The sequence below is a fragment of the Podarcis pityusensis genome, assembly GCF_964106645.2.
Source record: "Podarcis pityusensis genome assembly, chromosome: 6".
In the NCBI taxonomy this organism is placed as follows: domain Eukaryota; kingdom Metazoa; phylum Chordata; class Lepidosauria; order Squamata; family Lacertidae; genus Podarcis; species Podarcis pityusensis.
In genome coordinates, this window is record NC_138030.1 from 85,798,364 (window position 1) to 85,822,998 (window position 24,635).

The 24,635-nt window shown below is 41.5% G+C and overlaps 1 long non-coding RNA gene across 1 annotated transcript in view; it reads left to right on the forward strand.

Annotated features, from left to right (window-relative positions):
- The window catches only part of LOC308480654, a 635,674-nt gene that overhangs the window by 373,299 nt on the left and 237,740 nt on the right, over positions 1–24,635 (forward strand). The window lies entirely within an intron of this gene.

A 24,635-nucleotide genomic window follows, 5' to 3' on the forward strand; every position in this document is an offset into this window, starting at 1 on the left:
TCCCTAAGCCACGCGGTCACAATTTCAGCAAAAATCTGACGTTCTGCAATTCACTGAAAAATGGTGCCCAGCTGTTGCAAATGCTCCCCTGAAAGGTTTTTCAGAAGGTTTTTGATCATCAGAAACAGAATTAGTCCTCAACGACTGAACTTGAGGAAAAACTTTTTTTGAAAAAATCCCTAAATTTCACAATTTCAGCAAAAATCTGACGTTCTGCAATTCACTCAAAAATGGTGCCCAGCTGTTGCAAATGCTCCCCTCAAAGGTTTTTTATCATCAGTAACAGAATTAGTCCTCAACGACTGAACTTGCGGAAAAACTTTTTTTGAAAAAATCCCTAAGCCGCGCGGTCACAATTTCAGCAAAAATCTGACGTGCCCAGCTGTTGCAAATGCTCCCCTGAAAGGTTTTTCAGAAGGTTTTTCATCATCAGAAACAGAATTAGTCCTCAACAACTGAACTTGAGGAAAAAACCTTTTTTCGAAAATATCCATAAGCCGCGCGGTCACAATTTCAGCAAAAATCTGACGTTCTGCAATTCACTCAAAAATGGTGACCAGCTGTTGCAAAGGCTCCCCTGAAAGGTTTTTCGGAGGAAACAGAAGGCTTTTTATTACAGGACCAGAAATCTGCCCTCCACAATTTAACCTGCGGAAAATTTTTTTTGAAAAAATCCCTAAGCCGCGCGGTCACAATTTCAGCAAAAATCTGACGTTCTGCAATTCACTCAAAAATGGTGCCCAGCTGTTGCAAATGCTCCCCTGAAAGGTTTTTCAGAAGGTTTTTCATCATCAGAAACAGAATTATTCCTCAACGACTGAACTTGAGGAAAAACTTTTTTTGAAAAAATCCCTAAGCCGCGCAGTCACAATTTCAGCAAAAATCTGACGTTCTGCAATTCACTCAAAAATGGTGACCAGCTGTTGCAAAGGCTCCCCTGAAAGGTTTTTCGGTGGATACAGAAGGCTTTTTATTACAGGACCAGAAATCTGCCCTCCACAATTTAACTTGCGGAAAAACTTTTTTTTTGAAAAAATCCCTAAGCCGCTCGGTCACAATTTCAGCAAAAATCTGACGTTCTGCAATTCACTCAAAAATGGTGCCAAGCTATTGTAAATGCTCCCCTGAAAGGATTTTCGGTGGAAACAGAAGGCTTTTTATCACAGGACCAGGAATCTGCCCGCCACAATTTAACCTGCGGAAAAACTTTTTTTTAAAAAAATCCCTAAGCCGCGCGGTCACAATTTCAGCAAAAATCCGACGTTCTGCAATTCACTCAAAAATGGTGCCCAGCTGTTGCAAAGGGTCCCCTGAAAGGTTTTTCGGTGGAAACAGAAGTCTTTTTATTACAGGACCAGGAATCTGCCCTCCACAATTTAACCTCCGGAAAAACTTTTTTTTGAAAAAATCCCTAAGCCGCGCGGTCACAATTTCAGCAAAAATCTGACGTTCTGCAATTCACTGAAAAATGGTGCCCAGCTGTTGCAAATGCTCCCCTGAAAGGTTTTTCAAAAGGTTTTTGATCATCAGAAACAGAATCAGTCCTCAACGACTGAACTTCAGGAAAAACTTTTTTTGAAAAAATCCCTAAACCGCGCGGTCACAATTTCAGCAAAAATCTGACGTTCTGCAATTCACTCAAAAATGGTGCCCAGCTGTTGCAAATGCTCCCCTGAAAGGTTTTTCGGTGGAAACAGAAGGCTTTTTATCAGAGGACCAGGAATCTGCCCTCCACAATTTAAACTCCAGAAAAACTCCTTTTTGAAAAAATCCCTAAGCCGCGCGGTCACAATTTCAGCAAAAATCTGACGTTCTGCAATTCACTCAAAAATGGTGCCCAGCTGTTGCAAATGCTCCCCTGCAAGGGTTTTCAGAAGGTTTTTCCTCATCAGAAACAGAATTAGTCCTCAACGACTGAACTTGAGGAAAAACTTTTTTTGAAAAAATCCCTAAGCCGCGCGGTCACAATTTCAGCAAAAATGTGACGTCCTGCAATTCACTGAAAAATGGTGCCCAGCTGTTGCAAATGCTCCCCTCAAAGGTTTTTCATCATCAGAAAGAGAATTAGTCCTCAACGACTGAACTTGAGGAAAAACATTTTTTGAAAAAATCCCTAAGCCGCGCGGTCACAATTTCAGCAAAAATCTGACGTTCTGCAATTCACTCAAAAATGGTGCCCAGCTGTTGCAAATGCTCCCCTGAAAGGTTTTTCAGAAGGTTTTTCATCATCAGAAACAGAATTAGTCCTCAACGACTGAACTTGAGGAAAAACTTTTTTTGAAAAAATCCCTAAGCCGCGCGGTCACAATTTCAGCAAAAATCTGACGTTCTGCAATTCACTCAAAAATGGTGCCCAGCTGTTGCAAATGCTCCCCTGAAAGGTTTTTCAGAAGGTTTTTCATCATCAGAAACAGAATTAGTCCTCAACGACTGAACTTGAGGAAAAACTTTTTTTGAAAAAATCCCTAAGCCGCGCGGTCACAATTTCAGCAAAAATCTGACGTTCTGCAATTCACTCAAAAATGGTGCCCAGCTGTTGCAAATGCTCCCCTGAAAGGTTTTTCGGTGGAAACAGAAGGCTTTTTATCAGAGGACCAGGAATCTGCCCTCCACAATTTAAACTCCAGAAAAACTCCTTTTTGAAAAAATCCCTAAGCCGCGCGGTCACAATTTCAGCAAAAATCTGACGTTCTGCAATTCACTCAAAAATGGTGCCCAGCTGTTGCAAATGCTCCCCTGCAAGGGTTTTCAGAAGGTTTTTCCTCATCAGAAACAGAATTAGTCCTCAACGACTGAACTTGAGGAAAAACTTTTTTTGAAAAAATCCCTAAGCCGCGCGGTCACAATTTCAGCAAAAATGTGACGTCCTGCAATTCACTGAAAAATGGTGCCCAGCTGTTGCAAATGCTCCCCTCAAAGGTTTTTCATCATCAGAAAGAGAATTAGTCCTCAACGACTGAACTTGAGGAAAAACATTTTTTGAAAAAATCCCTAAGCCGCGCGGTCACAATTTCAGCAAAAATCTGACGTTCTGCAATTCACTCAAAAATGGTGCCCAGCTGTTGCAAATGCTCCCCTGAAAGGTTTTTCAGAAGGTTTTTCATCATCAGAAACAGAATTAGTCCTCAACGACTGAACTTGAGGAAAAACTTTTTTTGAAAAAATCCCTAAGCCGCGCGGTCACAATTTCAGCAAAAATCTGACGTTCTGCAATTCACTCAAAAATGGTGCCCAGCTGTTGCAAATGCTCCCCTGAAAGGTTTTTCAGAAGGTTTTTCATCATCAGAAACAGAATTAGTCCTCAACGACTGAACTTGAGGAAAATTTTTTTTTGAAAAAATCCCTAAGCCGCGCGGTCACAATTTCAGCAAAAATCTGACGTTCTGCAATTCACTCAAAAATGGTGCCCAGCTGTTGCAAATGCTCCCCTGAAAGGTTTTTCAGAAGGTTTTTCATCATCAGAAACAGAATTAGTCCTCAACGACTGAACTTGAGGAAAAACTTTTTTTGAAAAAATCCCTAAGCCGCGCGGTCACAATTTCAGCAAAAATCTGACGTTCTGCAATTCACTCAAAAATGGTGACCAGCTGTTGCAAAGGCTCCCCTGAAAGGTTTTTCGGTGGAAACAGAAGGCTTTTTATTACAGGACCAGGAATCTGCCCTCCACAATTTAACTTGCGGAAAAAACTTTTTTTTGAAAAAATCCCTAAGCCACGCGGTCACAATTTCAGCAAAAATCTGACGTTCTGCAATTCACTCAATAATGGTGCCCAGCTGTTGCAAATGCTCCCCTGAAAGGTTTTTCAGAAGGTTTTTGATCATCAGAAGCAGAATTAGTCCTCAACGACTGAACTTCAGGAAAAACTTTTTTTGAAAAAATCCCTAAACCGCGCGGTCACAATTTCAGCAAAAATCTGACGTTCTGCAATTCACTCAAAAATGGTGACCAGCTGTTGCAAAGGCTCCCCTGAAAGGTTTTTCGGAGGAAACAGGAGGCTTTTTATTACAGGACCAGAAATCTGCCCTCCACAATTTAACCTGCGGAAAAACTTTTTTTGAAAAAATCCCTAAGCCGCGCGGTCACAATTTCAGCAAAAATCTGACGTTCTGCAATTCACTCAAAAATGGTGCCCAGCTGTTGCAAATGCTCCCCTGAAAGGTTTTTCAGAAGGTTTTTCATCATCAGAAACAGAATTAGTCCTCAACGACTGAACTTGAGGAAAAACTTTTTTTGAAAAACTCCCTAAGCCGCGCGGTCACAATTTCAGCAAAAATCTGACGTTCTGCAATTCACTCAAAAATGGTGACCAGCTGTTGCAAAGGCTCCCCTGAAAGGTTTTTCGGTGGAAACAGAAGGCTTTTTATTACAGGACCAGAAATCTGCCCTCCACAATTTAACTTGCGGAAAAACTTTTTTTTGAAAAAATCCCTAAGCCGCTCGGTCACAATATCAGCAAAAATCTGACGTTCTGCAATTCACTCAAAAATGGTGCCCAGCTGTTGCAAATGCTCCCCTGAAAGGTTTTTTGGTGGAAACAGAAGGCTTTTTATCACAGGACCAGGAATCTGCCCTCCACAATTTAACCTCCGGAAAAACTTCTTTTTGAAAAAATCCCTAAGCCGCGCGGTCACAATTTCAGCAAAAATCTGACGTTCTGCAATTTACTCAAAAATGGTGCCCAGCTGTTGCAAATGCTCCCCTGAAAGGTTTTTCAGAAGGTTTTTGATCATCAGAAACAGAATTAGTCCTCAACGACTGAACTTGAGGAAAAAAATTTTTTGAAAAAATCCCTAAACCGCGCGGTCAAAATTTCAGCAAAAATCTGACGTTCTGCAATTCACTCAAAAATGGTGCCCAGCTGTTGCAAATGCTCCCCTCAAAGGTTTTTTATCATCAGTAACAGAATTAGTCCTCAACGACTGAACTTGAGGAAAAACATTTTTTGAAAAAATCCCTAAGCCGCGCGGTCACAATTTCAGCAAAAATCTGACGTTCTGCAATTCACTCAAAAATGGTGCCCAGCTGTTGTAAATGCTCCCCTGAAAGGTTTTTCGGTAGAAACAGTAGGCTTTTTATCACAGGACCAGGAATCTGCCCTCCACAATTTAACCTGCGGAAAAACTTTTTTTAAAAAAAATCCCCAAGCCGCGCGGTCACAATTTCAGCAAAAATCTGACGTTCTGCAATTCACTCAAAAATGGTGCCCAGCTGTTGCAAATGCTCCCCTGAAAGGTTTTTCAGAAGGTTTTTCATCATCAGAAAGAGAATTAGTCCTCAACGACTGAACTTGAGGAAAAACTTTTTTTGAAAAAATCCCTAAGCCGCGCAGTCACAATTTCAGCAAAAATCTGACGTTCTGCAATTCACTCAAAAATGGTGCCCAGCTGTTGCAAATGCTCCCCTGAAAGGTTTTTCGGAGGAAACAGAAGGCTTTTTATTACAGGACCAGAAATCTGCCCTCCACAATTTAACCTGCGGAAAAACTTTTTTTGAAAAAATCCCTAAGGCGCGGTCACAATTTCAGCAAAAATCTGACATTCTGCAATTCACTCAAAAATGGTGCCCAGCTGTTGCAAATGCTCCCCTGAAAGGTTTTTCAGAAGGTTTTTCATCATCAGAAACAGAATTAGTCCTCAACGACTGAACTTGAGGAAAAACTTTTTTTGGAAAAATCCCTAAGCCGCGCGGTCACAATTTCAGCAAAAATCTGACGTTCTGCAATTCACTCAAAAATGGTGACCAGCTGTTGCAAAGGCTCCCCTGATAGGTTTTTCGGTGGAAACAGAAGGCTTTTTATTACAGGACCAGAAATCTGCCCTCCACAATTTAACTTGCGGAAAAACTTTTTTTTTGAAAAAATCCCTAAGCCGCTCGGTCACAATTTCAGCAAAAATCTGACGTTCTGCAATTCACTCAAAAATGGTGCCAAGCTGTTGTAAATGCTCCCCTGAAAGGATTTTCGGTGGAAACAGAAGGCTTTTTATCACAGGACCAGGAATCTGCCCTCCACAATTTAACCTGCGGAAAAACTTTTTTTAAAAAAAATCCCTAAGCCGCGCGGTCACAATTTCAGCAAAAATCCGACGTTCTGCAATTCACTCAAAAATGGTGCCCAGCTGTTACAAATGCTCCCCTGAAAGGTTTTTTGGTGGAAACAGAAGGCTTTTTATCACAGGACCAGGAATCTGCCCTCCACAATTTAACCTCCGGAAAAACTTCTTTTTGAAAAAATCCCTAAGCCGCGCGGTCACAATTTCAGCAAAAATCTGACGTTCTGCAATTCACTCAAAAATGGTGCCCAGCTATTGCAAATGCTCCCCTGAAAGGTTTTTCAGAAGGTTTTTGATCATCAGAAACAGAATTAGTCCTCAACGACTGAACTTGAGGAAAAACTTTTTTTGAAAAAATCCCTAAGCCGCGCGGTCACAATTTCAGCAAAAATCTGACGTTCTGCAATTTACTCAAAAATGGTGCCCAGCTGTTGCAAATGCTCCCCTGAAAGGTTTTTCAGAAGGTTTTTGATCATCAGAAACAGAATTAGTCCTCAACGACTGAACTTGAGGAAAAACTTTTTTTGAAAAAATCCCTAAGCCGCGCGGTCACAATTTCAGCAAAAATCTGACGTTCTGCAATTCACTCAAAAATGGTGCCCAGCTGTTGTAAATGCTCCCCTGAAAGGTTTTTCGGTAGAAACAGAAGGCTTTTTATCACAGGACCAGGAATCTGCCCTCCACAATTTAACCTGCGGAAAAACTTTTTTTAAAAAAAATCCCCAAGCCGCGCGGTCACAATTTCAGCAAAAATCTGACGTTCTGCAATTCACTCAAAAATGGTGCCCAGCTGTTGCAAATGCTCCCCTGAAAGGTTTTTCGGAGGAAACAGAAGGCTTTTTATTACAGGACCAGAAATCTGCCCTCCACAATTTAACCTGCGGAAAAACTTTTTTTGAAAAAATCCCTAAGGCGCGGTCACAATTTCAGCAAAAATCTGACATTCTGCAATTCACTCAAAAATGGTGCCCAGCTGTTGCAAATGCTCCCCTGAAAGGTTTTTCAGAAGGTTTTTCATCATCAGAAACAGAATTAGTCCTCAACGACTGAACTTGAGGAAAAACTTTTTTTGGAAAAATCCCTAAGCCGCGCGGTCACAATTTCAGCAAAAATCTGACGTTCTGCAATTCACTCAAAAATGGTGACCAGCTGTTGCAAAGGCTCCCCTGAAAGGTTTTTCGGTGGAAACAGAAGGCTTTTTATTACAGGACCAGAAATCTGCCCTCCACAATTTAACTTGCGGAAAAACTTTTTTTTAAAAAAAATCCCTAAGCCGCTCGGTCACAATTTCAGCAAAAATCTGACGTTCTGCAATTCACTCAAAAATGGTGCCAAGCTGTTGTAAATGCTCCCCTGAAAGGATTTTCGGTGGAAACAGAAGGCTTTTTATCACAGGACCAGGAATCTGCCCTCCACAATTTAACCTGCGGAAAAACTTTTTTTAAAAAAAATCCCCAAGCCGCGCGGTCACAATTTCAGCAAAAATCTGACGTTCTGCAATTCACTGAAAAATGGTGCCCAGCTGTTGCAAATGCTCCCCTGAAAGGTTTTTCAGAAGGTTTTTCATCATCAGAAAGAGAATTAGTCCTCAACGACTGAACTTGAGGAAAAACTTTTTTTGAAAAAATCCCTAAGCCGCGCGGTCACAATTTCAGCAAAAATCTGACGTTCTGCAATTCACTCAAAAATGGTGCCCAGCTGTTGCAAATGCTCCCCTGAAAGGTTTTTCGGAGGAAACAGAAGGCTTTTTATTACAGGACCAGAAATCTGCCCTCCACAATTTAACCTGCGGAAAAACTTTTTTTGAAAAAATCCCTAAGGCGCGGTCACAATTTCAGCAAAAATCTGACATTCTGCAATTCACTCAAAAATGGTGCCCAGCTGTTGCAAATGCTCCCCTGAAAGGTTTTTCAGAAGGTTTTTCATCATCAGAAACAGAAATAGTCCTCAACGACTGAACTTGAGGAAAAACTTTTTTTGGAAAAATCCCTAAGCCGCGCGGTCACAATTTCAGCAAAAATCTGACGTTCTGCAATTCACTCAAAAATGGTGACCAGCTGTTGCAAAGGCTCCCCTGAAAGGTTTTTCGGTGGAAACAGAAGGCTTTTTATTACAGGACCAGAAATCTGCCCTCCACAATTTAACTTGCGGAAAAACTTTTTTTTTAAAAAAATCCCTAAGCCGCTCGGTCACAATTTCAGCAAAAATCTGACGTTCTGCAATTCACTCAAAAATGGTGCCAAGCTGTTGTAAATGCTCCCCTGAAAGGATTTTCGGTGGAAACAGAAGGCTTTTTATCACAGGACCAGGAATCTGCCCTCCACAATTTAACCTGCGGAAAAACTTTTTTTTAAAAAAATCCCTAAGCCGCGCGGTCACAATTTCAGCAAAAATCCGACGTTCTGCAATTCACTCAAAAATGGTGCCCAGCTGTTGCAAATGCTCCCCTGAAAGGTTTTTTGGTGGAAACAGAAGGCTTTTTATCACAGGACCAGGAATCTGCCCTCCACAATTTAACCTCCGGAAAAACTTCTTTTTGAAAAAATCCCTAAGCCGCGCGGTCACAATTTCAGCAAAAATCTGACGTTCTGCAATTCACTCAAAAATGGTGCCCAGCTGTTGCAAATGCTCCCCTGAAAGGTTTTTCAGAAGGTTTTTGATCATCAGAAACAGAATTAGTCCTCAACGACTGAACTTGAGGAAAAACTTTTTTTGAAAAAATCCCTAAGCCGCGCGGTCACAATTTCAGCAAAAACGTGACGTTCTGCAATTCACTGAAAAATGGTGCCCAGCTGTTGCAAATGCTCCCCTCAAAGGTTTTTTATCATCAGTAACAGAATTAGTCCTCAACGACTGAACTTGAGGAAAAACATTTTTTGAAAAAATCCCTAAGCCGCGCGGTCACAATTTCAGCAAAAATCTGACGTTCTGCAATTCACTCAAAAATGGTGCCCAGCTGTTGTGAATGCTTCCCCCAAAAGGTTTTTCGGTGGAAACAGAAGGCTTTTTATCACAGGACCAGGAATCTGCCCTCCACAATTTAACCTGCGGAAAAACTTTTTTAAAAAAAAATCCCCAAGCCGCGCGGTCACAATTTCAGCAAAAATCTGACGTTCTGCAATTCACTGAAAAATGGTGCCAAGCTGTTGCAAATGCTCCCCTGAAAGGTTTTTCAAAAGGTTTTTCATCATCAGAAAGAGAATTAGTCCTCAACGACTGAACTTGAGGAAAAACTTTTTTTGAAAAAATCCCTAAGCCGCGCGGTCACAATTTCAGCAAAAATCTGACGTTCTGCAATTCACTCAAAAATGGTGCCCAGCTGTTGTGAATGCTTCCCCCAAAAGGTTTTTCGTTGGAAACAGAAGGCTTTTTATCACAGGACCAGGAATCTGCCCTCCACAATTTAACCTGCGGAAAAACTTTTTTAAAAAAAAATCCCCAAGCCGCGCGGTCACAATTTCAGCAAAAATCTGACGTTCTGCAATTCACTGAAAAATGGTGCCCAGCTGTTGCAAATGCTCCCCTGAAAGGTTTTTCAGAAGGTTTTTCATCATCAGAAAGAGAATTAGTCCTCAACGACTGAACTTGAGGAAAAACTTTTTTTGAAAAAATCCCTAAGCCGCGCGGTCACAATTTCAGCAAAAATCTGACGTTCTGCAATTCACTCAAAAATGGTGCCCAGCTGTTGTAAATGCTCCCCTGAAAGGTTTTTCAGAAGGTTTTTCATCATCAGAAACAGAATTAGACCTCAACGACTGAACTTGAGGAAAAATTTTTTTTGAAAAAATCCCTAAGCCGCGCGGTCACAATTTCAGCAAAAATCTGACGTTCTGCAATTCACTCAAAAATGGTGCCCTGCTGTTGCAAATGCTCCCCTGCAAGGTTTTTCACAAGATTTTTCATCATCAGAAACAGAATTAGTCCTCAACGACTGAACTTGAGGAAAAACTTTTTTTGAAAAAATCCCTAAGCCGCGCGGTCACAATTTCAGCAAAAATCTGACGTTCTGCAATTCACTGAAAAATGGTGCCCAGCTGGTGAAAATGCTCCCCTGAAAGGTTTTTCAGAAGGTTTTTGATCATCAGAAACAGAATTAGTCCTCAACGACTGAACTTGAGGAAAAACTTTTTTTGAAAAAATCCCTAAGCCGCGCGGTCACAATTTCAGCAAAAATGTGACGTTCTGCAATTCACTGAAAAATGGTGCCCAGCTGTTGCAAATGCTCCCCTCAAAGGTTTTTTATCATCAGTAACAGAATTAGTCCTCAACGACTGAACTTGAGGAAAAACATTTTTTGAAAAAATCCCTAAGCCGCGCGGTCACAATTTCAGCAAAAATCTGACGTTCTGCAATTCACTCAAAAATGGTGCCCAGCTGTTGTGAATGCTTCCCCCAAAAGGTTTTTCGGTGGAAACAGAAGGCTTTTTATCACAGGACCAGGAATCTGCCCTCCACAATTTAACCTGCGGAAAAACTTTTTTTAAAAAAAATTCCCAAGCCGCGCGGTCACAATTTCAGCAAAAATCTGACGTTCTGCAATTCACTGAAAAATGGTGCCCAGCTGTTGCAAATGCTCCCCTGAAAGGTTTTTCAGAAGGTTTTTCATCATCAGAAAGAGAATTAGTCCTCAACGACTGAACTTGAGGAAAAACTTTTTTTGAAAAAATCCCTAAGCCGCGCGGTCACAATTTCAGCAAAAATCTGACGTTCTGCAATTCACTCAAAAATGGTGCCCAGCTGTTGTAAATGCTCCCCTGAAAGGTTTTTCAGAAGGTTTTTCATCATCAGAAACAGAATTAGACCTCAACGACTGAACTTGAGGAAAAAATTTTTTTGAAAAAATCCCTAAGCCGCGCGGTCACAATTTCAGCAAAAATCTGACGTTCTGCAATTCACTCAAAAATGGTGCCCAGCTGTTGCAAATGCTCCCCTGCAAGGTTTTTCACAAGATTTTTCATCATCAGAAACAGAATTAGTCCTCAACGACTGAACTTGAGGAAAAACTTTTTTTGAAAAAATCCCTAAGCCGCGCGGTCACAATTTCAGCAAAAATCTGACGTTCTGCAATTCACTCAAAAATGGTGCCCAGCTGTTGTAAATGCTCCCCTGAAAGGTTTTTCAGAAGGTTTTTCATCATCAGAAACAGAATTAGACCTCAACGACTGAACTTGAGGAAAAATTTTTTTTGAAAAAATCCCTAAGCCGCGCGGTCACAATTTCAGCAAAAATCTGACGTTCTGCAATTCACTCAAAAATGGTGCCCAGCTGTTGCAAATGCTCCCCTGCAAGGTTTTTCACAAGATTTTTCATCATCAGAAACAGAATTAGTCCTCAACGACTGAACTTGAGGAAAAACTTTTTTTGAAAAAATCCCTAAGCCGCGCGGTCACAATTTCAGCAAAAATCTGACGTTCTGCAATTCACTCAAAAATGGTGCCCTGCTGGTGAAAATGCTCCCCTGAAAGGTTTTTCAGAAGGTTTTTTATCATCAGAAACAGAATTAGTCCGCAACGACTGAACTTGAGGAAAAACTTTTTTTGAAAAAATCCCTAAGCCGCGCGGTCACAATTTCAGCAAAAATCTGATGTTCTGCAATTCACTGAAAAATGGTGCCCAGCTGTTGCAAATGTTCCCCTGAAAGGTTTTTCAGAAGGTTTTTCATCATCAGAAAGAGAATTAGTCCTCAACGACTGAACTTGAGGAAAAACTTTTTTTGAAAAAATCCCTAAGCCGCGCGGTCACAATTTCAGCAAAAATCTGACGTTCTGCAATTCACTCAAAAATGGTGCCCAGCTGTTGCAAATGCTCCCCTGAAAGGTTTTTCAGAAGGTTTTTCATCATCAGAAACAGAATTAGTCCTCAACGACTGAACTTCAGGAAAAACTTTTTTTGAAAAAATCCCTAAACCGCGCGGTCACAATTTCAGCAAAAATCGGACGTTCTGCAATTCACTCAAAAATGGTGCCCAGCTGTTGCAAATGCTCCCCTGAAAGGTTTTTCAGAAGGTTTTTCAACATCAGAAACAGAATTAGTCCTCAACGACTGAACTTCAGGAAAAACTTTTTTTGAAAAAATCCCTAAACCGTGCGGTCACAATTTCAGCAAAAATCGGACGTTCTGCAATTCACTCAAAAATGGTGACCAGCTGTTGCAAAGGCTCCCCTGAAAGGTTTTTCGGAGGAAACAGAAGGCTTTTTATTACAGGACCAGAAATCTGCCCTCCACAATTTAACCTGCGGAAAAACTTTTTTTGAAAAAATCCCTAAGCCGCGCGGTCACAATTTCAGCAAAAATCTGACGTTCTGCAATTCACTCAAAAATGGTGCCCAGCTGTTGCAAATGCTACCCTGAAAGGTTTTTCAGAAGGTTTTTCATCATCAGAAACAGAATTAGACCTCAACGACTGAACTTGAGGAAAAAAATTTTTTGAAAAAATCCCTAAGCCGCGCGGTCACAATTTCAGCAAAAATCTGACGTTCTGCAATTCACTCAAAAATGGTGCCCAGCTGTTGCAAATGCTCCCCTGCAAGGTTTTTCACAAGATTTTTCATCATCAGAAACAGAATTAGTCCTCAACGACTGAACTTGAGGAAAAACTTTTTTTGAAAAAATCCCTAAGCCGCGCGGTCACAATTTCAGCAAAAATCTGACGTTCTGCAATTCACTCAAAAATGGTGCCCAGCTGTTGTAAATGCTCCCCTGAAAGGTTTTTCAGAAGGTTTTTCATCATCAGAAACAGAATTAGACCTCAACGACTGAACTTGAGGAAAAACTTTTTTTGAAAAAATCCCTAAGCCGCGCGGTCACAATTTCAGCAAAAATCTGACGTTCTGCAATTCACTGAAAAATGGTGCCCAGCTGTTGCAAATGTTCCCCTGAAAGGTTTTTCAGAAGGTTTTTCATCATCAGAAAGAGAATTAGTCCTCAACGACTGAACTTGAGGAAAAACTTTTTTTGAAAAAATCCCTAAGCCGCGCGGTCACAATTTCAGCAAAAATCTGACGTTCTGCAATTCACTCAAAAATGGTGCCCAGCTGTTGCAAATGCTCCCCTGAAAGGTTTTTCAGAAGGTTTTTCATCATCAGAAACAGAATTAGTCCTCAACGACTGAACTTGAGGAAATTTTTTTTTTGAAAAAATCCCTAAGCCGCGCGGTCACAATTTCAGCAAAAATCTGACGTTCTGCAATTCACTCAAAAATGGTGACCAGCTGTTGCAAAGGCTCCCCTGAAAGGTTTTTCGGTGGAAACAGAAGGCTTTTTATTACAGGACCAGAAATCTGCCCTCCACAATTTAACCTGCGGAAAAACTTTTTTTGAAAAAATCCCTAAGCCGCTCGGTCACAATTTCAGCAAAAATCTGACGTTCTGCAATTCACTCAAAAATGGTGCCAAGCTGTTGTAAATGCTCCCCTGAAAGGATTTTCGGTGGAAACAGAAGGCTTTTTATCACAGGACCAGGAATCTGCCCTCCACAATTTAACCTGCGGAAAAACTTTTTTTAAAAAAAATCCCTAAGCCGCGCGGTCACAATTTCAGCAAAAATCCGACGTTCTGCAATTCACTCAAAAATGGTGCCCAGCTGTTGCAAATGCTCCCCTGAAAGGTTTTTTGGTGGAAACAGAAGGCTTTTTATCACAGGACCAGGAATCTGCCCTCCACAATTTAACCTCCGGAAAAACTTCTTTTTGAAAAAATCTCTAAGCCGCGCGGTCACAATTTCAGCAAAAATCTGACGTTCTGCAATTCACTCAAAAATGGTGCCCAGCTGTTGTAAATGCTCCCCTGAAAGGTTTTTCAGAAGGTTTTTGATCATCAGAAACAGAATTAGTCCTCAACGACTGAACTTGAGGAAAAACTTTTTTTGAAAAAATCCCGAAGCCGCGCGGTCACAATTTCAGCAAAAATGTGACGTTCTGCAATTCACTCAAAAATGGTGCCCAGCTGTTGCAAATGCTCCCCTGAAAGGTTTTTCGGTGGAAACAGAAGGCTTTTTATCACAGGACCAGGAATCTGCCCTCCACAATTTAACCTGCGGAAAAACTTTTTTTAAAAAAAATCCCCAAGCCGCGCGGTCACAATTTCAGCAAAAATCTGACGTTCTGCAATTCACTGAAAAATGGTGCCCAGCTGTTGCAAATGCTCCCCTGAAAGGTTTTTCAGAAGGTTTTTCATCATCAGAAAGAGAATTAGTCCTCAACGACTGAACTTGAGGAAAAACTTTTTTTGAAAAAATCCCTAAGCCGCGCGGTCACAATTTCAGCAAAAATCTGACGTTCTGCAATTCACTCAAAAATGGTGCCCAGCTGTTGCAAATGCTCCCCTGAAAGGTTTTTCAGAAGGTTTTTCATCATCAGAAACAGAATTAGTCCTCAACGACTGAACTTGAGGAAATTTTTTTAAAAAAAAAAATCCCTAAGCCGCGCGGTCACAATTTCAGCAAAAATCTGACGTTCTGCAATTCACTCAAAAATGGTGACCAGCTGTTGCAAAGGCTCCCCTGAAAGGTTTTTCGGTGGAAACAGAAGGCTTTTTATTACAGGACCAGAAATCTGCCCTCCACAATTTAACCTGCGGAAAAACTTTTTTTAAAAAAAATCCCTAAGCCGCGCGGTCACAATTTCAGCAAAGATCCGACGTTCTGCAATTCACTCAAAAATGGTGCCCAGCTGTTGCAAATGCTCCCCTGAAAGGTTTTTTGGTGGAAACAGAAGGCTGTTTATCACAGGACCAGGAATCTGCCCTACACAATTTAACCTCCGGAAAAACTTCTTTTTGAAAAAATCCCTAAGCCGCGCGGTCACAATTTCAGCAAAAATCTGACGTTCTGCAATTCACTCAAAAATGGTGCCCAGCTGTTGCAAATGCTCCCCTGAAAGGTTTTTCAGAAGGTTTTTGATCATCAGAAACAGAATTAGTCCTCAACGACTGAACTTGAGGAAAAACTTTTTTTGAAAAAATCCCTAAGCCGCGCGGTCACAATTTCAGCAAAAATCTGACGTTCTGCAATTCACTCAAAAATGGTGCCCAGCTGTTGCAAATGCTCCCCTGAAAGGTTTTTCAGAAGGTTTTTCATCATCAGAAACAGAATTAGTCCTCAACAACTGAACTTGAGGAATTTTTTTTTTTGAAAAAATCCCTAAGCCGCTCGGTCACAATTTCAGCAAAAATCTGACGTTCTGCAATTCACTCAAAAATGGTGCCAAGCTGTTGTAAATGCTCCCCTGAAAGGATTTTCGGTGGAAACAGAAGGCTTTTTATCACAGGACCAGGAATCTGCCCTCCACAATTTAACCTGCGGAAAAACTTTTTTAAAAAAAAATCCCTAAGCCGCGCGGTCACAATTTCAGCAAAAATCCGACGTTCTGCAATTCACTCAAAAATGGTGCCCAGCTGTTGCAAATGCTCCCCTGAAAGGTTTTTTGGTGGAAACAGAAGGCTTTTTATCACAGGACCAGGAATCTGCCCTCCACAATTTAACCTCCGGAAAAACTTCTTTTTGAAAAAATCCCTAAGCCGCGCGGTCACAATTTCAGCAAAAATCTGACGTTCTCTTATTCACTCAAAAATGGTGCCCAGCTGTTGCAAATGCTCCCCTGAAAGGTTTTTCAGAAGGTTTTTGATCATCAGAAACATAATTAGTCCTCAACGACTGAACTTGAGGAAAACCTTTTTTTGAAAAAATCCCTAAGCCGCGCGGTCACAATTTCAGCAAAAATCTGAAGTTCTGCAATTCACTCAAAAATGGTGCCCAGCTGTTGCAAATGCTCCCCTGAAAGGTTTTTCGGTGGAAAAAGAAGGCTTTTTATCACAGGACCAGGAATCTGCCCTCCACAATTTAACCTGTGGAAAAACTTTTTTAAAAAAAAATCCCCAAGCCGCGCGGTCACAATTTCAGCAAAAATCTGACGTTCTGTAATTCACTCAAAAATGGTGCCCAGCTGTTGCAAAGGCTCCCCTGAAAGGTTTTTCGGTGGAAACAGAAGGCTTTTTATCACAGGACCAGGAATCTGCCCTCCACAATTTAACCTGCGTAAAAACTTTTTTTGAAAAAATCCCTAAACCATGCGGTCACAATTTCAGCAAAAATCTGACGTTCTGCAATTCACTCAAAAATGGTGCCCAGCTGTTGCAAATGCTCCCCTGAAAGGTTTTTCGGTGGCAACAGAAGGCTTTTTATCACAGGACCAGGAATCTGCCCTCCACAATTTAACCTGCGGAAAAACTTTTTTCGAAAAAATCCCTAAGCCGCGCGGTCACAATTTCAGCAAAAATCTGACGTTCTGCAATTCACTCAAAAATGGTGCCCAGCTGTTGCAAATGCTCCCCTGAAAGGTTTTTCGGTGATAGATAATACTTTATTCGGCTATAAGCCCACAAGGTAAAACAAATCAATAGATAAAAATCAATAGATAAAATCAATAGCATTTTACAATCTAAAATATCAACTAAAATATTTCAACACATAATCTCTAAATGTACTGTGTTATGGCCTTGAAGATAAAGATGGTGCATAGAGTTTACTGAATTTTTAATAGTCATGCAGCATTCCATGAAGTCTTTTATATGACAGAACTGAGATCAGGAATCTAGCAACCTGTAAAGTTCTATAAGAGTCAATGTCCTGGAGTAGATAAGCTAGATGTAATTCAGGTGGTTTAGCAGCAATTTCCAGAATGATTGAACTCAGGATCCTTGATCGGGGAACATTGTATAAGGGGCAATTAAACAAGATATGATAAAGGGATTCTATCGATTTGTTGTCACATGCGCACAAAACAGAGATTTTACCGTTAGAAAATCTATTGCTCAGCACATTTGAGGGGAACACATTAAATCTGGCTCTAACAAATGCGAATCTATGCGACGCAGCCGATAAAGTAGACAGATATCGAGGTATCTGGGACATAGATGTAATGCCCTGATATATCGGGGAACATGTACCTCCACCTGTGGTAAGATTTTGTTGTAAATCTACCTCCTCCAGTCTTTGTTTGATGACCTTTTTAGCTGTAATTAGATCTAAATTAAGTATATCGGAAGGAGAGATTCCATAAGACAACAGTTTGGAATGGATTTTTGTTGCCCATGGGCTGGTGAATTCATCTCTCCAAAGGCACTGAATAAGATGGTAGTTTGGCAATTTATGCCTAAGGGACAGCCAATAATTAAAGGCATGTCTCCACATCAGAATCTCAAGGGAGGGGGTCTTAAATTCTAAGCGAATGGCAGAGTTGCTTACACAGGAGGGTAGTTTCAAAAGGCGTCTTAGAAAAAGATTTTGCAATGTCACCAGAGGCAAGAGGTTTACAAAGGCGCCCCATAAAGGGACCGCATAGGCCATAGTTGCAACCACTTTTGCACTATAAACTTTTAAGGCGGATGGAACATGCATAGCCCCCTCAGTAAAGAAGAAGCGTAGTAGAGCGTAGATAAGGGCTTTCACCTTGTTTTGTAAATATGTGATATGCGCTTTCCATCCCATATTATACTGGAAGTAAATTCCTAGATATTGAAATTTGTAAACTTGTTCAATTGGCTTCCCCTCAAGTTCCCATCTATACAGTTTACGACTCCTGGAAAAAATTAGGACTTTAGATTTGGAATGGTTAATAGTAAGTAAATTTGTTTGGCAATATGATGCAAAAATCTTAAGGGCCCTCCTCAAACCGATTCGAGAATAAGAGAGGATCACCGCATCGTCAGCGTACAATAATAAGGGGCAGCGATAGTCTGCAAGCCTGGGTGCATGAATGGAGGTTTGGGCCTCAGCTAGGGGCGTCCTCATGTCACTAATATAAAGGTTAAAAAGATAGGGGGCAAGGATACACCCTTGTCGTACCCCCTTGTTTATTGGAACTGAGTTTGTGAGATCGCCCTCAGGTGTTAACCTCACCCTAGCGGCCGTCCCTTCATGTAATTTAATCAATAGCCACAACAGCCTTTTTTCTATGCCCCACTTTGCCAGTTTTTCCCATAACAGCTCTCTAGAGATACTGTCAAAAGCCGCCTTCAGGTCTATAAAAGCGGCACATAGAAGACCATGAGTAGGGGAAGAATACTTCCGCGCCAAATGATATAGAATTATAGCATGGTCAATAGAAGCGCGATTTGGTCTAAACCCGACCTGTTCATGGCCTATCAGATTGGAATCTTCGGCCCATTGGGTTAGTCTGGTTAGCAAGAAGCGAGTGTAGATTTTTCCGATGATTGATAATAAACTGATATTACGATAGTTTCCTGGGTCCTCTGGTGGTCCTTTTTTATATATAGGAATTATGATGGACTCCTTCCATGATGTAGGTATCTGGCCCGTGGCATTGATTGCATCAAAGATTTTTGCAAGAATTTTAGCCCACCATATTGGGTGTTGTTTAATAGCTTCCGCCGGGATCAGATCGGGCCCTGGGGCTTTATCAGTTTTCAGTTTAGCAATTAAATCTACTATTTCCTCCGGGTCAGTATCTGGCCATATGGGCAAGTGACTTGAGAGAGTATCAGATTGGATGTTAGAGATGTCTGTCTGGGAGAAATATTTTCTTAGAAATTGTTCCCATGTCGGGGCTGGGATAACCGTCAATGGGTATTTCCTCGATCTTTTGTTGATTAAATTCCAAAAACTGCGAGAGCTGCGAAGCTTAGAGGCAGCAATCAGCGCATGCCAACGTCTTAGCTGCCACTCGTGCTTGGCTGACTTCTGTGCCTGTTTGTAAGCAATTTTGGCCTGCAAGTACTCTGGGGGGAGAGTTTCAGCTCCAGAGGCTTTATATCTGTTGTAGATACAACAGAGAGAGAGTCTAGCTTGCTTACATTTGGCATCAAACCAAGGTGCACCGAACCTGGGTTGATCTCGGTTAGCCAGGTGAGCCTGCATCGTAAAGAAGCTAGTTAAATCTGCAGAGAAGTGGAAGAACCACTCCAGTATCCTATTTGGTTCAGACAGCTCCGCCAATGAAACAATAAGGGATTCGGAGCTATTCCTCTGGAAGAATTCTGCATATTTTTGGGCCTGTTTCATGGACCATTTAATGCCTCTTACTTGAGCTGTGGCATTTAAACCTACATGAATTGGGTGTGTTCCGCTAACCGGGTGCCAGTCAAGCGTTAGCTTGGCCGCTAGAGGTAGGTGATCACTGGATTGTACATTATCTACTTTGAGATAAAAGAAGTTTGAAAATAGGTCTTCTGAGACTAGAAGATAATCTAGGACACTATTTGATGTTGTGCCCAAATGAGTGAATTCACCTGGCACGTCCGGAGGGCAGTTGCCGTTTAGAATGTTCAAATTCATACGAATGGCCAATTGATAAAGAAGGACTCCCGCCTCATTCACTCTGTTGTCCTTAGATCTTCTTGATGTGAAAGAGATTAAATCAGATTTTGGGTAGGGGGGAGATACCCACCACTTGGCCTTAATTATCCCATTCCAGTTGGCAGCTGTACGTGCATTGAAGTCACCACCCATTATCGATGGAATATTTGGGTACTTAACATAGCATGCCAATAAATGATCTTCCAGAGAATCCCATCTATAATGAAGGTCTGATATCAGACCACCTGGAGGAAGATAAACATTGGTGATTAATAGTGAGAATTTTTCACTTGAAATCAGACCAGTAAAAGCAAAAGGAGGAAAGGTATGAACTAGCGAGAGTTTAGCTCTCATTTTAAGCGATATGGCGATTGCAAGACCGCCTCTGGACCGGCCACCTTTCTGGGAGGGGATAGCTGGAAGTGATATCAGTTCAAAGCCATTTATATCTATTTTATCTTCTTCCCATGTTTCTTGCAAAAGGATTATCTGGAAAGAGTTTATATAGGACAGAAATTCGGGATCTAATCTTTTCCTTTTCCAGCCAGCAATGTTCCAACTTAGGACTGCTAGCTGGGGACTTCTATGTTGTTCTTTTAACAGTCAAAACGGAGGGGGGGCAGACTCTCTGTTAAAGACAGAAGATGTAACAAAAAAGTCAGTTATTTTACTTTGGGAAGATGGTAACTGTGAGGCGCCCTGCAAATTAAAGTTTTTAACAATTTGGTTCGACTGTTGGCACACCGTGGATGATCCACTGAAAGTAGATCTCTGAACAGGAAGTCTCTTCATTTCGAAATTCTTGGTACAACTTGACAGAGAAATACCCAGGTAGGGGGAAATTAAGTCCGTCGGGGTAAACCCTCTCGCAGATTTATCATCCGACATTCGGATTATTTTATTGATGCGTCCCAACGGGTCTTCAATCGTTTCTGACGGCGGGTCCCGAGGTGTAACATTCGCAGTTTCCTTTGAAGGAGGTAATTGAAGGGGCATCACGGGGGTGGAAATTGCGGAAGACTCTCTCAGGGGCATCACTTGTGGACTACTTCTATATCTGGACGAAACTGGCGAAGATTCTAGCTCTGGCATAGATGAGTGAGTTAAAGAGGGATTTGAGTCAAGCAGGGAAATCAGAATTTCGTCCTTAGGTATGTTGGTTGATGAATATAGATGAAGGTTCAGTGAGGATGGCAGAGCCTGGTCGTCTCGTGATGTAGCGCACGCTGCAGAAGCAACTTGAAGATTTGAGTCTTGTCGGATGGTTTTTGAATTCAGAGTGGGGCTGAGCTGAAGAAGGTCAACCACTTCTGTCCGGTGAGCCCAAGTGGGATTATTTGAGACATCGTTAGTATCTTCCCCTCTATGTTGGACTTGCAAAAGCTGAGATTTAAGCGTGTCAAATCTTTGCATCATCACCGACTGTTCTTTCGGAGGGAGGGCTCTGAATGAATCAATAAGTTCCCTTTCGTCGAGGGCAGTCTGCAGATTATCATCCTCATATATAGCAGTTTGAGAGGGTATCGAGTTTGGTCGTGGATGGCACGCTGCAGAGTCATCGCGGTTGGGCCTGACAGTATTTTGAAGTAAGGCAGAGTCTCTTGTCCTAATGTCCTCACCGCCAGGGCACCTATTTAGAAGGGGTTTGATCTTGCTGTCTGTAAAAACCCTCGTTGCTACAATGTCGGCCATGGACAAAAGCGTTTTCCTCCTAACAATAATAGATGGTATCTTTTCAGAGTGGAACGCAAGTATCACCTTCAAGAAGTTGGTCTGCCGGGGAAGGGGCATCACAGCATATAGGTCAATCTGATGTTTCTTAATTTTTAAAAGTTTGCTTAAGCAGTCTTTAGCTCCTTCTAGCGTTGACCATCTTCCTATTTCCGACCTGACAGAAAGGCAACTTTTCTTGGGTTGCAAAGTTAATATCTGATTGTTCAATTGGGAATTTAAGACATATTTAGTTTTAGTCTCCAGTATTTTATCTGAATGGGGGTGAGGCAATAAGTTTTTGACCTCACAAACTGAAGATTGTGTTGTTGATTCAAGTTTTCCGATTTTCAGCAGGATATTGGATAATTGTGAAGATACCTCGTCCAGCCTTTTAAAAATACAGTGAAGGGTCTTAATTACTAGGTGTAACTGCTCACAACTGGGGAACTCCCCCATAACAGATGCCAAACCATCTTCCTGCGATGAGAGTTTTTCTTTCGTATTCTCCTTTGCAGGCTTAACATTTTGAGTCATCGGAATCGGAGTAGCTTCTAAATCAATTAGAGGTTGGAAGCGATTTTGGGTTTCCACTGCAAAGCATTGCTCGGCATGGTCACTCCCTCCTCCATTCCGGTGTGGCACCAACCTTGATAGTTTTGGTTTAGGGGATGACAGGGGCTCGTCAAAGTCTCTCAAGCGTTTTTTCTGACCCATGCTTTCCTCAGGCCAGAGATTATACGATTCTTAAAATAACATAACACTTGACACGCAATTAAGATAATGGCGTTCTCAGCTCCTTTAGCAGCTAAAGCCAGCCCGCTGATACGAGAGAAACAAAGAGCAGCTTGCAGCAGTCTGGAGCAGGGCCAAATCTCTCAAAGAGTTTCCATAGTATGCGGCTGCAGCAATTATAAAATACTTCAAAAACTGACTGAGTCAGTTGAGATAAAAGTATAAAAGATTAAAAGAAGATTAAAAGAAGTCCGAAGAGCACCGGTAAGCGCGTCTTACCTCGGCGCCATGTTGGCTCGTTTTTCGGTGGAAACAGAAGGCTTTTTATCACAGGACCAGGAATCTGCCGTCCACAATTTAACCTGCGGAAAAACTTTTTTCGAAAAAATCCCTAAGCCGCGCGGTCACAATTTCAGCAAAAATCTGACGTTCTGCAATTCACTCAAAAATGGTGCCCAGCTGTTGCACATGCTCCCCTGAAAGGATTTTCAGAAGGTTTTTGATCATCAGAAACAGAATTAGTCCTCAACGACTGAACTTGAGGAAAAACTTTTTTTTGAAAAAATCCCTAAGCCGCGCGGTCACAATTTCAGCAAAAATCTGACGTTCTGCAATTCACCCAAAAATGGTGCCCTGCTGTTGCAAATGCTCCCCTGAAAGGTTTTTCGGTGGAAACAGAAGGCTTTTTATCACAGGACCAGGAATCTGCCCTCCACAATTTAACCTGCGGAAAAACTTTTTTTGAAAAAATCCCTAAGCCGCGCGGTCACAATTTCAGCAAAAATCTGACGTTCTGCAATTCACTCAAAAATGGTGCCCAGCTGTTGCAAATGCTCCCCTGAAAGGTTTTTCAGAAGGTTTTTTATCATCAGAAACAGAATTAGTCCTCAACGACTGAACTTGAGGAAAAACTTTTTTTGAAAAAATCCCTAAACCGCGCGGTCACAATTTCAGCAAAAATCTGACGTTCTGCGATTCACTCAAAAATGGTGCCCAGCTGTTGCAAATGCTCCCCTGAAAGGTTTTTCGGTGGAAACAGAAGGCTTTTTATCACAGGACCAGAAATCTGCCCTCCACAATTTAACCTGCGGAGAACCTTTTTTTTAAAAAAATCCCTAAGCCGCGCGGTCACAATTTCAGCAAAAATCTGACGTTCTACAATTCACTAAAAAATGGGGCCCAGCAGTTGCAAATGCTCCCCTGAAAGGTTTTTCAAAAGTTTTTTTATCATCAGAAACAGAATTAGTCCTCAGCGATTGAACTTGAGGGAAAAACTTTTTTCGTTAAAATCCCTAAGCCGCGCGGCCACAATTTCAGCAAAAATCTGACGTTCTGCAATTCACTCAATAATGGTGCCCAGCTGTTGCAGATGCTCCCCTGAAAGGTTTTTCGGTGGAAACAGAAAGCTTTTTATCACAGGACCAGGAATCTGCCCTCCACAATTTAACCTGCGGAAAAAGTTTTTTTTTTTTTTTTTTTAAAATCACTAAGCCGCGCAGTCACAATTTCAGAAAATATCTGACGTTCTGCAATTCACTGAAAAATGGTGCCCAGCTGTTGCAAATGCTCCCCTGAAAGTTTTTCCAGAAGGTTTTTGATCATCAGAATCAGAATTAGTCCTCAACGACTGAACTTGAGGAAAATTTTTTTTTGAAGAAATCCCTAAACCGCGCGGTCACAATTTCAGCAAAAATCTGACGTTCTGCAATGCACTCAAAAATGGTGCCCAGCTGTTGCAAATGCTCCCCTGAAAGGTTTTTGAGAAGGTTTTTGATCATCAGAAACACAATTAGTCCTCAACGACTGAACTTGAGGAAAAAACTTTTTTCGAAAAAATCCCTAAGCCGCGCGGTCACAATTTCAGCAAAAATCTGACGTTCTTCAATTCACTCAATAATGGTGCCCAGCTGTTGCAGATGCTCCCCTGAAAGGTTTTTCGGTTGAAACAGAAAGCTTTTTATCACAGGACCAGGAATCTGCCCTCCACAATTTAACCTGCGGAAAAACTTTTTTTAAAAAAAATCCCTAAGCCGCGCGGTCACAATTTCAGCAAAAATCTGACGTTCCGCAATTCACTCAAAAATGGTTCCCAGCTGTTGCAAATGCACCCCCTGAAAGGTTTTTCAGAAGGTTTTTTATCATCAGAAACAGAATTAGTCCTCAACGACTGAACTTGAGGAAAAAACTTTTTTTGAAAAAATCCATAAACCGCGCGGTCACAATTTCAGCAAAAATCTGACGTTCTGCAATTCACTTAAAAATGGTGCCCAGCTGTTGCAAATGCTCCCCTGAAAGGTTTTTCGGTGGAAACAGAAGGCTTTTTGTCACAGGACCAGAAATCTGCCCTCCACAATTTAACCTGCGGAAAACCTTTTTTTAAAAAAAATCCCTAAGCCGCGCGGTCACAATTTCAGCAAAAATCTGACGTTCTACAATTCACTAAAAAATGGGGCGCAGCAGTTGCAAATGCTCCCCTGAAAGGTTTTTCAGAAGTTTTTTTATCATCAGAAACAGAATTAGTCCTCAGCGACTGAACTTGAGGGAAAAACTTTTTTCGGAAAAATCCCTAAGCCGCGCGGTCACAATTTCAGCAAAAATCTGACGTTCGGCAATTCACTCAATAATGGTGCCCAGCTGTTGCAGATGCTCCCCTGAAAGGTTTTTCGGTGGAAACAGAAAGCTTTTTATCACAGGACCAGGAATCTGCCCTCCACAATTTAACCTGCGGAAAAAGTTTTTTTTTAAAAAAATCACTAAGCCGCGCAGTCACAATTTCAGAAAATATCTGACGTTCTGCAATTCACTCAAAAATGGTGCCCAGCTGTTGC